The sequence below is a fragment of the Neoarius graeffei genome, chromosome 25 (assembly GCF_027579695.1).
Source record: "Neoarius graeffei isolate fNeoGra1 chromosome 25, fNeoGra1.pri, whole genome shotgun sequence".
In the NCBI taxonomy this organism is placed as follows: Eukaryota; Metazoa; Chordata; class Actinopteri; order Siluriformes; family Ariidae; genus Neoarius; species Neoarius graeffei.
In genome coordinates this window covers 34,822,274-34,836,558 of record NC_083593.1, presented here as the reverse complement: position 1 = coordinate 34,836,558, position 14,285 = coordinate 34,822,274, and positions in this window count along the sequence as shown.

The following is a 14,285-nucleotide window of genomic DNA, read 5'->3' as shown; positions in this document are numbered from 1 at the left end:
CTAGAGATAATGAGAGGAGATGAGATTTACATCTGTATTCTGCAGCCCTGAGGCTGTGACTTTAAAGCTGGGATTTTAAGGCCCCTTTTTAAAAGTCAAACTTTACAATCTTTGCCTCACAGCCCCAGGTTCCGGGATTCAATTTTAAGTTCACCGCCTGTGTGAGTTTTCTCCAGGTCTCCAGTTTCTTCCTACTGTCCAGTCACATGCAACGGGTGAATTGACCAGATTAAAAATCTTCATATTCCCATAGCCTCTTATAGAATAACTAAATAAAGAAAGAAATTTTCCCAACTGTGAACGGAACCTAAATGCAAACTGGTTTTCATTTACTTAACAAGATCTGCAGTAACAGTATCTGCCCACAAGGTGGAAGCAGTGAGCTAATGAAGGGCATTGTAGTGTGATTCAGTACTAAATTAGGGTGACCAGACGTCCCCGTTTTCAGGGGACAGCCCCCATTTTTGGTGGCCTGTCTCCGGCTGGAGCTGTCTTCAAAAATGTCCCTGTTTTTAATCATGACCGACAGACCTGAAAAAATAACACACACACACACACACACACACACACCGAAACAACTACCAGATTTCAGCAGACACCTCACATACTGTTTTGTGGATTACTTTCAGATGGGCTCAGGCCAATAGATAGTTTTCACTGACGTCACGGCATTCTGGGGAACGCCCTCCAGCCACCATCTTGTGGGGCAAACAAAACGGACCATTGCCATTACCGGCTACGTTATCTCGGACGAATTTATGAAGTTATATAGTCAGTTTTCTAAAATAAAGATCAATGTCGGCAAAATCAAGCAAACAGAAGTATATAGATACATTAGACGACATCTCACGACAACGGTATGCAGTCAAACTGGCCTTGATTGGGGGAATTGACCCCTACGAAGTGGACAAAGATGCATTTTCAAGTGACTATGCAGGGCTGCCAAAGCCTAAAACTGCCAAAGCCTGCTCCAAAGCCTGAAACTAACTTCATCAAACTTTAAAGGCTGTCTGATGTATACAACTTTATATATTCACAGCGCGCCTTTTGTCGGATGCCGCCTTTTTCACGGCTGAATCGCGCAGATCCGATTTTTTTTTAGGGGGGGGCGTTGGAGTGTCTGATTATAATTTCATTTTTTTTTTATTTGCTAACAAATACAAACAAATACAAAGTATCAAGGACAGAATGAAACAAATTAATACATACACATGACATACAACAGAAACACTGACATAACATTAACAACAGTTTCAAAGGCTGGACAGTACTACTAATAAGTTGACAGAGAGATGTAACAGGACACATGGAGACAAATTCGACAGAGATAAACAAGAGCTATATTGCTGTATAGGGGAGGCTGGGTGGGGTTTTGGGCCTTGAGTTATGGGTGGAGGGACAGTGTGTGTATGTTGGGGGGGGAGCGGAGTTTGTGATAGTGAGCACGTGTGAGTGTATATAAGTAGTGCTGGTCTAGTGTCAGGCCAGGGAGAAAGAAGCTGGATCATAATGAAAGAGGGTGGGTGGGGGGATGGAGTATTATTTTATTTGCTAATCCTTTGTGTTAGTACATTTTTTATAGATAGTGATTCTAAAAATAGTTAATAGTTAATTACGATGACTACCTGAGCACCTGTTCCGAAGTAAATTCTGTATTAAAATTACTAAATAAGCAAATCCGTTACAGTCCATGAAACAGGAAGTATAAGGATGAGAAAAAACTGTTTAAATCGGAAAGCTGCGCACATTTGCGCAGCCCAAGCGGTGTGCAGGACTGCGCAAATGTGCGGAGCTTTCCGATTTAAACTGTTTTTTTCTCATCCTTATACTTCCTGTTTCATGGACTGTAACGGATTTGCTTATTTAGTAATTTTAATACAGAATTTACTTCGAAATTATAATCAGATACTCCAACGCCCCCCTAAAAAAAAAAATCGGATCTGCGCGATTCAGGCGGCATCCGCCAAAAGGCGCGCTGTTTGCATCCCAAACACAAATCAAATCATACAGAATAGACCTAAAATGTTTTTCAAAAATGACCCTTGCGTGAGTGAAGTGACAAGTTTCAAAGAGTAACGTGACAAACGAGCGATATTAAGTGTACATTACAATGTAAACGTACACTCAGCAGTTCCAGTTAGGCATTCTCCAGAGATTGTTTACATGATGTTTTGGTTTCCAAAAACAAACTTAAACACAATTGATTGTTTATTTAAATAACTTACCACTTATAAAATGATCGGAGCAGACTTTGCTGTGTTTGGAAGGCTGATAATCCTTGCGGTTGATTCTCGCAAGCCATAGATTTCTCCTTTGTATGCTGAGTTTCTTTGTTTGCTCGCCTTCGTGCTCCCGTACAGTGGGAATTCCATAAAAGCTCCGCTTGACTTAATCATTTGACCTATTACGACAGCCGTGAATACAACAGGTGTGCACCATTGCTAGCTTTAAATAGCCTGCTTGGGTTCTATTGAAGACTTTGTACTCGCGCGTTACAATGTGTGCTCAGTGACCCGTACGGTAAGCTTGACCCGCAAGATGGCGGCCACTAGGGAATCCCCGACTCTGTGACGTCATATGAAAACTATCTATTGCAGAGATGCTCTAGAACAGTGTTTCTCAGTCGCAATTATTTTTTCCTAAGTTGAAGCTAATTTTTACTCATAGTAGGGTACAGCTGCTGGATTGCGTCCAATGTCACATCCGGCTTATTAAGCTACGGTCACACTCCAGCTCGAGATGCTTTGCGATGGGTTATCGATGAAAATGAGGCATTTTGGCGCAGATGCATGGCGATATACACTTGAGCTAAAAGTTGTGGTAACACAGCATGTGAACACTTGACTGTCACGCCTTTGCGCGCTTGAGTCTGGCACAGCTCTAGTGGCCATGCTCACTCACGGAGCACATTGTGCACGTGCTTGGGACCCAGTCATTATGGGAAACACCCATACTAATTTGAGCGCAATCAGCACGCACAAATATGGACGCTGTTTTTGCAGAGGATTTGCGAAGTACAGTGGTGCTTGAAAGTTTGTGAACCCTTTAGAATTTTCTATATTTCTGCATAAGTATGACCTAAAACATGATCAGATTTTCACACAAGTCCTAAAAGTAGATAAAGAGAACCCAATTAAACAAATGAGACAAAAGTATTGTACTTGGCAATTTATTTATTGAGGAAAATGATCCAATATTACATATCTGTGAGTGGCAAAAGTATGTGAACCTCGAGGATTAGCAGTTAATTTGAAGGTGAAATTAGAGTCAGGTGTTTTCAATCAATGGGATGACAATCAGGTGTGAGTGGGCACCCTGTTTTATTTAAAGAATGGGGATTTATCAAAGTCTGATCTTCACAACACATGTTTGTGGAAGTGTATCATGGCACGAACAAAGGAGATTTCTGAGGACCTCAGAAAAAGCGTTGTTGATGCTCATCAGGCTGGAAAAGGTTACAAAACCATCTCTAAAGAGTTTGGACTGCACCAATCCACAGTCAGACAGATTGTGTACAAATGGAGGAAATTCAAGACCATTGTTACCCTCCCCAGGAGTGGTCGACCAACAAAGATCACTCCAAGAGCAAGGCATGTAATAGTCAGTGAGGTCACGAAGAACCCCAGAGTAACTTATAAGCAACTGAAGGCCTCTCTCACATTGGCTTATGTTAATGTTCATGAGGCCACCATCAGGAGAACACTGAACAACAATGGTGTGCATGGCAGGGTTGCAAGGAGAAAGCCACTGCTCTCCAAAAAGAACATTGCTGCTCATCTGCAGTTTGCCAGAAGGCTATTGGAAAAATGTTTTGTAGATGGATAAGACCAAAATAGAACTTTTTGGTTTAAATGAGAAGCATTATGTTTGGAGAAAGGAAAATACTGCATTCCAGCATAAGAGCCTTATCCCATCTGTGAAACATGGTGGTGGTAGTATCATGGTTTGGGCCTCTTTTGCTGCATCTGGGCCAGGACGGCTTGCCATCATTGATGGAACAATGAATTCTGAATTATACCAGCGAATTCTAAAGGAAAATGTCAGGACATCTGTCCATGAACTGAATCTCAAGAGAAGGTGGGTCATGCAGCAAGACAACGACCCTAAGCACACAAGTCGTTCTACCAAAGAATGGTTAAAGAAGAATAAAGTTAATGTGAGGAAACCCACCAACATCCCATAGTTGAAGCTGTTCTGTACGGAGGAATGGGCTAAAATTCCTCCAAGCTGGTGTGCAGGACTGATCAACAGTTACTGGAAATGTTTAGTTGCAGTTATTGCTGCACAAGGGGGTCACACCAGATACTGAAAGCAAAGGTTCACATACTTTTGCCACTCACAGATATGTAATAGTGGATCATTTTCTTCAATAAATAAATGACCAAGTATAATATTTTTGTCTCATTTGTTTAACTGGGTTCTCTTTACCTACTTTTAGAACTTGTGTGAAAATCTGATGTTGTTTTAGGTCATATTTATGCAGAAATATAGAAAATTCTAAAGGGTTCACAAACTTTCAAGCACCACTGTGTTATCATTATCACTGTCATGTTTGTTTCTAGCCATGTTTATAAAACTGCTTCAATACTCTGCTTTCTGTTTTGCTTTTGTAAATATCACACCTGCTAATAAACACTCTTCCTGCACTTCGATCCATCTACCACTGTCTGTCTTGTAATGTCCTGATCCCCAGATCTTCAACCCAGTCACATATTAAAAGTTGTACGCCTCCATGCTCTTCCAGGTTTTCATCTGTGTGTCCGTGTAGAACGATGTCTGCATCACCAGGTAGTTTGAGATGTCCGGGAACTCAACGGATGGATAATTTTCCAACTCATAGGAAAAAACCTTCTTTGTTAGCGTGTAAGGATCTAATCCCATTGAGTGGTTTCTATATCCACTTCTTTTGAGTGTACTTCTTTGTTTTAATAACTTGCTTGTTTACTGTACACAAACATGGCAATAAGTTATTGTGTTAATGGACCAGACTCCACTTTTGGATCATTAATCCCTTTTGACTGAGAATGCCCTGCATGCATGGTTTTATGTTGGCTTCTGGCACATCCATACAGTTTTAAATACAATACCTACAATTAAAAAGTTTGTGTTTATTGTATTTATTTAATTCCTGGGCTCCCATCTTGTAACAGGGAGTGATGTTGCATCCCAATAATACACTTTACAATAGATTATTAGATTCTAATAGAATAGATGAGGGTAATTCCTCCCAATATCACCAGATTTAGAAAAATGTTTGCCACTGACCATCTCAGATTCGCTTCATACTTTCTGGAAATATTGTCAGTGTGCCCAATAAATAGTGTACAAAATTTTAGGCTTGTACCTTCCTTAGTTTCTTAGATATAGGGGCTTAAAAAAGGGGCGTGGCCCCAATTTCACTGTTAAACCACGTGCTACAGAAAACGTCCCTAACTTCCATAAGTTGAATAACTATTCATGCAAGATACATGGAATTTTCAAAGATTGTTCTTCAATGCCAGACGCCTTTAAATACTAAAATAGAAAGTTCACAGTTTAATATTTGCCAAGTTATGGCTTGCTGAAAATCACTAAAAAATGTGCTTTGGAGCAACTTTGATGCCCCATATCTCCACATTAAAGCAGACCAGAGCTTTCAAATTTTCTTATTTATTACTCATGTTATAGTACTCTTTAGGCAACTAGGTATGTGTTCAAAAGAAATCAAACTTTCTGATTTATTAGGCTTTAAAATAAAAAAAAAACATTTTGTGCCTATAATTCAAATGCACATTACAAATGTATGACAAGGTCTACCATAAAAACAATTATACCACTGGAAAGAGCTTATTTTGATTAGCAAATGCACAAAATATGAAGTTGGTACCCTAAACCAAACTATAAATATTAAGGTATCAAGTATGGCACGTTTTATGATAGATGGAAATGCTGTTTTAAGGCATATTACAATACAATTACAAACCTACAGTGTAGGAAAAATAACAACCTTAAAAACACTTTATTTGAAGAACTTAAACAGTGTATTGATTTGCTTTTCCACATCAGATGGAAGTTTATACTGCTTACCAGTTGATGTAAGTGGGGCATTGATGATTTTCATGACATGCACCAGAGGGACCCAACAGTTATCCTCTCTCCTGGGCCAGCTGTAAGTCTGAGAGGGACCATGAGGGTGCATAAATGTTACTTGTACATCTTGTTCCTCCTCTGATAATGCACAAATGTTGCCTATCCACCACTGTCTGTCATACAAACATACAACATATTTACCAGGAATTGTATCTGCCAGAGAGACTGCTGATTTAACAGGGGTTTTATGCATTACTTGTGGCCGAATCCCACTCATATCCACAATGAAGCTAGGACCACCTGACACCCTGCTGACCTGTAGCTGGTTGGACGTGATTGGAATGAATGAGTGGTTGTCTCTTTTTCCAGGAATAGTAGCTGACCTTGAAAATCTTGTCTCCAATGCTTTTCCACTCTCCATAACTTCCCCTGTACCAACCCAGATGAAATGGATGTTCTTGATATGTTTTTCTGCCCACAAAAACAGATCAGATGGGGTCAGTATGTGATCACTTGTGACTGCCTGTAAGCTAGCTCAAGCCGCTGACTGCTTTACAGTGCCTCCAATACCATCACAGGGTGATTTACCATGAGAAGTGGCAAAGAAATGCCATTCTGCCAAAAGTCCAAAATCGTCTGCATGCTTTATTAGATTTGTGAAATTTTTATAGTTTGTTTTTATTGTGCTGCTGATCTGTCACTGAAGTAAATGACCTTTTTCAGCTGGGGATGTAAATGGCATACATATGGTAAAACCTTTTTTAAGAATGCATGCACGGCCACTGTATCATACTTAAGGCAGTCACTTATTATGCAGATAAAGATGCATTTTGTTACTTTTGTACCATCTTCATTCTTTGCTCTAACGTACACTGCAAATGGATGAAGAGTGCATTGGCTGTTGTCCCAGTGGTATCCCTGGGCAAAATCCTGTACACAGAATGAATAGTTTTCAGCAAAATCCAAAAGCATAATACATTCATCCGCTGACAGGTTTTCCTTCAAATTCTTCAAATATCCACTCTGGTGTTTGGCAATGAAATGATGTTTTGCTAGTTTGTCTGCTAGTAGATTATATGCCTTAAAACAGCATTTCCGTCTATTGTAAAACATGCCGTAATTGATACCTTAATATTTATAGTTTGGTTTAGGGTACCAACTTCATATTTTGTGCATTTGCTAATCAAAACAAGCTCCTTCCCGTGGTATAATTGTTTTTATGGTAGACCTTGTCATACATTTGTAATATGCATTTGAATTATAGGCGCAAAATGTTTTTTTTTTTATTTTAAAGCCTAATAAATCAGAAAGTTTGATTTCTTTTGAACACATACCTAGTTGCCTAAAGAGTACAATAACATGAGTAATAAATAAGAAAATTTGAAAGATCTGGTGTGCTTTAATATGGAGATATGGGGCGTCAAAGTTGCTCCAAAGCACATTTTTTTAATGATTTTCAGCAAGCCATAACTTGGCAAATATTGAACTGTGAACTTTCTATTTTAGTATTTAAAGGTGTCTGGCATTGAAGAACAATCCTTGAAAATTTCATGTATCTTGCTTGAATAGTTTAAAAGCAATGACTTATGGAAGTTAGGACCATTTTCTGTAGCACACATTTTAACAGTGAAATTGGGGCCACGCCCCTTTTTTTAAAAAGCCCCTATATCTCAGAAACTAATGAAGGTACAAGCCTAAAATTTTGTACATTATTTATTGGGCACACTGACAATATTTCCAGAAAGTATGAACCAAATTTGAGATGGTCAGTGGCAAGGCCTCTGGTGATTTCACATGGATTGACCCATGAGCCAAAATAATTGGGGATCTTTTTTAATGGGCCCGACTCATTACAAGTATGAACAGGTGGGTCTTAAAGTAGAAAAGGTTGAGAACCCCTGTTCTAGAACACCTCTGGTGATAGCCTTTCCAGTATTTTGAATGGTGGAGCTGAGGAACAACTTTTTAGTGTCAGGTATGAGGTAGGAGGCGGATGTAAGTGCAGAAGCAGTTTATTTACAAAGGTGAAAAAACACACACAGGCAAACAGTCCAAATTGGCAGGTAAAATCTAAAACATAAAACAAGCAAAGGGTCAGGCAAGGTGCAAACAGGATATCACAGGCAACGAGAAAATGGGAACAAGGAACAGGTATAGGAATCAGAAAACCAGGAAATCAAACACGGGTAACAAGGCTAGGTAATGCATACTGATGTAGCGTAATACTTCGCACCGATAGTGCGTCTAAACAGTCTTTATATGGGTGCACATATATCTCCTTAATTATGTTCAAGTGTGCATCATTAATGGCATGCGTGCAAGAGTCTGTTCGGCACGCGCACCTGGGGGCGCGCCTGAGCGTTCTTCAGGTGCATGCGTCACAGTGTGCAGGACTGACAGCTAGAATCTTTGCCTAAACTAAAGTCATTCATTCAGCTTTGACAGACCGCTTCATCCACTCCTGGACAGGTGAACCATAGTCTTTTCTTGTAGGCCTAAGTGACATTGTTTGTCATCTTTTATTTAGCCTTTAAATGTGTAAGCTACATTTTGCGATGTTGTATATGACATAACATTGCTTGTCACACTGTATTGAGATGTAGCAGTTGACCTAACAAACCATAGCCTGTTGCGGTCAGTGCTAGCAGGAAAAAGCTCAGTGCAGTGCCAATCAGTCAGCTGAAGTTGTTGCTAGATATAGCATTGCTGTAATAGAAATCCAGCTGAGGTAAAATTGTAACAGTTCAATGGCATAAGCTAACTTACACACAAATTGGTGTGTTATCCCACAGAGTAGCTGGTTATGTAAAGCTGTAAGCTTATGGTAATGTTCCCAAAGTGTCAGTAATTTGTATAATTTGTTGTGATGTGTAGCGGACTACACATTTTGATTAAGGCTATTCATTTAGGCTAGATCGTCAATTCGGCTATGGCTACAATTTAGGCTATGGGGGATCTAGAATCGTTTGTATCCTCAGTGGATTTAAAAAGGATACCAGGGAGGTTATAAGGATTGGATAATTGTAATCTTATGTATTTTAGAATCTAGATTAATTTCGTCAGTGGGAAGTATATTCAGATGGTATAGGCTATATCTGGTGTTGTCCATGGTACCGTTTTGGCAATAGTTTTTCCTGTCAGTGGGTTAAAATTCTATTATTTTGTGATGTAACGGCTACAATTAAATTTGCCATAACATTAGAAATGTTTGTTAGTGATGGCTATGATCTTTGGCGTTATCTCCTCGAATGTTCATTAAGTTCTTACCTGAAAGCCATGTAATTCATTACACACATCCCTTGCCTATTCCAAAAAATATCACTGTGCCTGAAAAGTTAATATTCTAATCAATGTTATGAGATAAATTTGAATAAACAACATTCAGAAAAGCAATAGGAATAAGTATTTTATCTAATAAGATAAGATAAGATAAGATAAGATAAGATAAGATAAGATAAGTCTTTAATGCCATTGTCACTTTTCCAAAGGTACAACAAAATTGAAGGTGCTGTTGACTCATTATGAGTTATAGAAAAAATAAGAACAAATAAAGTATAAAAATAAATAGTAAAGTATACAGAATTGCACTAGTAAAATAGTATAAACAGAATATAAACAAAACTATATTGTATTGGTGTATAATAGTGTATTATTTATTGTTAAAGATTGGACAGGGAGGAGAAGAGAGTGAGACATTAAGGGAGTAAAAAGAGTGAAGGGACAAAAGAGAAAGAAAACAAGTGGCATATATGGTAATTAAATATATTTACTTTCCTGGGTCTAAAACATCTGTTTCAGCTAACCTACAACTTAAGACTATATAAATCTATACTATGGACCCAAACCAGACATTTTCACATTGTCTTTAATTAATGTTAACCTAAAGCAGTTGCAGAATCAGCCTACAGTGCACTCAGTGAGGAAAATCCCACTTTTGATGATTTTTATGATTTTTATTATCAAAATACATGAAAACCAGAAATGCCCCCCCCCCCCCTTTATTACAAAGATGAAGACATCCATCCATTATCTATAACCACTTATCCTGTGCAGGGTCGCGGGCAAGCTGGAGCCTATCCTAGCTGACTATGGGCGAGAGGCAGGGTAAAGTCTGGCCAATGGTGTACTATGTCGGAAGGCGATGTGAATCCCAACGACTAGACAGCGGACGAGCCAGCACCGCAGTGCCGACGTGGTCACCAAGGGTGTTGAGGACCTGATCCAGGTCTGCTCCAGCCATCGGATGCAGTTGGTTGCTTGTGTGCAGACTGTCTTGGTCCGTCCTTGCCTCTGTACTTTTGCTGCCAATAGAGAGGGTACTAGTAGTACTGGGCAAGCTGCTAGCTCCTATAATTGCCCAAGCTAGGAGAGGAAAGGAAAAGCCCTGTGGCGACGGAGTGAGGGCATACCGGCAGGTCTGATGAACCGGAAGCCGCAGCGTGATCTCTGCACATAGGCGGTCAGAGTGTGATGGTCGTGCTCCTGCTGATGAACGACAGCATTGCAAGGCAGCTGCTCCGATGACCAGGCAGCTCTTTTTAGGGATGCACTGCCTGCCCTAGTCCAGGGAAGGTCCTAGAAAAGGTGGACTAAAAACTGTTCGGTCACATAATCCTGGCTGGCAAACCGCGGCCAGCGGGAATCCACAACAGCGGTAGAAAAACGGAAAAAACAACTATTAATCTTGTCCTGGCATCATGGAATGTCAGAACTCTACTAGATAATGACGATCGACCTGAAAGAAGAACAGCTCTCATCTCACGTGAACTGGAACGTTACAAGATTGACATAGCAGCACTACAAGAAACTCGTTTCTCTAATCAGGGGCAACTTAGAGAAAAGTTTCATACGTTCTACTGGTCTGGCAAACCATCAGGTGAACGAAGAGAAGCAGGGGTTGCCTTTGCAATTTCAAATCGACTTGTAAAAGACTTTGAGACACTACCAACTGGAAAGAATGACCGTCTGATATCGCTAAGAATTCATATTGGTCAAAGAAGATATCTGACACTGATCTCAGCCTATGCACCAACAATGACCAACGACGATGAAGCTAAAGAGCTCTTCTATCGCTCACTGGACAGCCTGCTCTCTGAGACTCCTGCTGCAGACAAGCTCATACTACTAGGAGATTTTAATGCAAGAGTAGGAAAGGAACATGAAACATGGCCTCAAACGCTGGGGAAATTTGGAAGAGGGAAAATGAATTCAAACGGCGAAATGCTCCTAACAAAATGTTCTGAACACGAACTGATTATCACAAACACATTCTTCAACTTCCCAGACAAGTGGTATTACTCCTGGAAACATCCAAGATCCAAGCACCCGACTCTACTGGATTACATCATTACTAGGAAGTGTGATATGAAGGACTTTTGCAGCACCAGAGCTATGAGGGGAGCCGAGTGCTCTACTGATCATTTTATGATCCGCTCTAAATGTAACATCAAACTAAAACCCCCACCTATGAAGAGGAAAGGATCAAAACCCCCAAAGAAACTGAACGTAGAGAAGTTGAAGAAGCAAAGTGAGAAGGATAAGCTTGTAACTGTGATCAATGATAATTTCCCAACACCACCAACTGGTACCAGCGAAGAACAGTGGCAAGCCTTGAAGAATACAGTGTATAGTGCTGCATCAGATGTGCTTGGCAAACCTACTAGGAAACATGCAGACTGGTTCGACGAATCAAACGAAGAAATCATGGAACTTATTAACGAGAAGAATATGCTGTTCCATAAGACACTAGCTGGTGGATGCACCAGAACAACAAAGAACAAGTATAAGAGCGTAAAGTCTGAGCTCCAAAAGAAATTGCGGCAAATGAAAAATGACTGGTGGGCCAAGAAGGTGGCTGGAATCCAGAGCCTTGCGGACCAAAATGACTCCAAAGTGTTCTTTGCATCACTGAAGGAAGTATATAGTCCGAAGGGTGCCTGCTTGGACCCGGTGAAGAGTATTGACGGCAGCGTGCTCCACACAGATAAAAACAAGATCATGGAGAGATGGAGAGAACACTTCAATTTTCTGCTGAACCCAGAGACCACCGTCGATGATGATGCTGTCAGCAACATCCCACAGCTACCAGTCAGGTACCACATGGATACGCCACCAACCGGGGAAGAACTTGACAAGGCCATTAAGAGAACAAAATGTGGAAAAGCTGCAGGACCAGACGGTATACCACCAGAGGTCTGGAAATATGGTGGACTAGCTTTGAGAAACCAATTGTTGCAGTTATTCTGCAACATCTGGTCAACAACAGCAGAAGTCCCCCAAGATTTTAATGATGCGACCATCATGACCATCTATAAAGGAAAAGGAGACCGTACAGAATGTGGAAACCACAGGGGAATTTCACTTCTGTCAGTAGCGGGAAAGATACTTGCCAAAATTCTGCAATTTCGACTGCAGACTCTTGCTGAAGATATCCTTCCTGAGAGTCAGTGTGGGTTCAGATCAAACAGATCCACTTAAGATATGATATTCACACTGCGACAACTGCAAGAAAAGTGTGCTGAACAACGCCAACCACTTATTGTCACCTTCGTGGATTTCAGCAAGGCTTTCGACACGGTTCACAGAGAGACCCTATGGAAGCTACTAAGTTGTTACGGTTGTCCACAAACCTTCATCAGAGTGTTACGCAGTTTCCATGATGGTATGACTGCTAGCATCTGCTGTGGTGATGGTTGTTCAGACCCATTCAGTGTGGGGCATGGCGTGAAACAAGGATGTGTTCTTGCACCAACTCTATTTACTATTTTCCTTACTGCAGTCCTACAAAGTATGCCAGAAGAACTTGGTGACCTTTACATTCGAACCAGAAGTGATGGAGACCTTTTTAACCTTAGGCGCCTGAAAGCAAAGAACAAGACACGGGAACTACTGATTCAGGAGTTGCTCTTTGCAGATGATTCGGCGCTTGTAACTCACAGTCTTCAGGCCATGCAAGATCTACTGACAGCTTTTGCTGAAGCATCCAAAAGATTCGGACTAACAATCAACATAAAGAAAACAGAAGTTTTAATCCAAGACACCTATAACGCAAAGCTGAATCCTCGAAAAGTGCTCCTGAATGGTACTCCATTGGCTGAAGTAGACAAGTTCACTTACCTGGGTAGTACTATCTCCAACAGTGGAAGTATAGACATAGAAATATAAAAAAGAATCCAATCTGCAGCATCAGCTTTCGGAAAACTGAGAAGTCGTCTATGGGACCAGAGAGGAATCCATCTGAAAACCAAGATGAAAGTCTACAGAGCCATCATAATGCCAACACTTCTGTACAGCTCTGAAACTTGGACCATCTATAAACGCCACATTAAGAGTCTTGATAAAGTACAGCAGAGACACCTCCGACAACTAATGAACATCTCATGGAAAGATCACGTGTCAAATTTTGAAGTACTGGAAAGGGCAGAAATGCAGAGTGTTGAGGAAATGCTCACCACATGTCAACTAAGGTGGACAGGACATGTTACACGCATGGAAGACAGCCGACTACTAAAAGCTGTTTTCTATGGAGAACTGAAAGAAGGGTCAAGGAAAGTAGGAGCACCGCGACTGCGCTACAAAGACGTGTTCAAGAGGCACCTGAAGAACATTAATGAATATGAAAACTGGAGGGTGAAAGCTGAAGATCGTGTGACCTGGAGGAAGGTGGTGGCCGGCGCTGCCGGCGCTATCAGGGAACGAAATGTTCAGTTATTGTCAAAAAAGAGGCAGCGCAAACTAGAACCAGCACCTCCACCTGCTGAAGCGACCTACAGGTGTGTCATCTGCGACAGGACATTTAAGACAGCAATTGGGATGTCCTCCCACATCCGCCATAGGCACAAGCCCCTCCCCGTGTCATCGTCGTTATCGACGGACTGCTAAAGAAGAAGAAGAGAAGAACCTAAAGCAGTTGCAGAATCAGCCTACAGTGCACTCAGTGAGGAAAATCCCACTTTTGATGATTTTTATGATTTTTATTATCAAAATACATGAAAACCAGAAATGCCCCCCCCCCCCCCCCCTTTTATTACAAAGATGAAGACATCCATCCATTATCTATAACCACTTATCCTGTGCAGGGTCGCGGGCAAGCTGGAGCCTATCCTAGCTGACTATGGGCGAGAGGCAGGGTACACCCTGGACAAGTCGCCAGGTCATCGCAGGGCTAACACAGACACAGACAACCATTCCCACCTACGGTCAATTTACAGCCACCA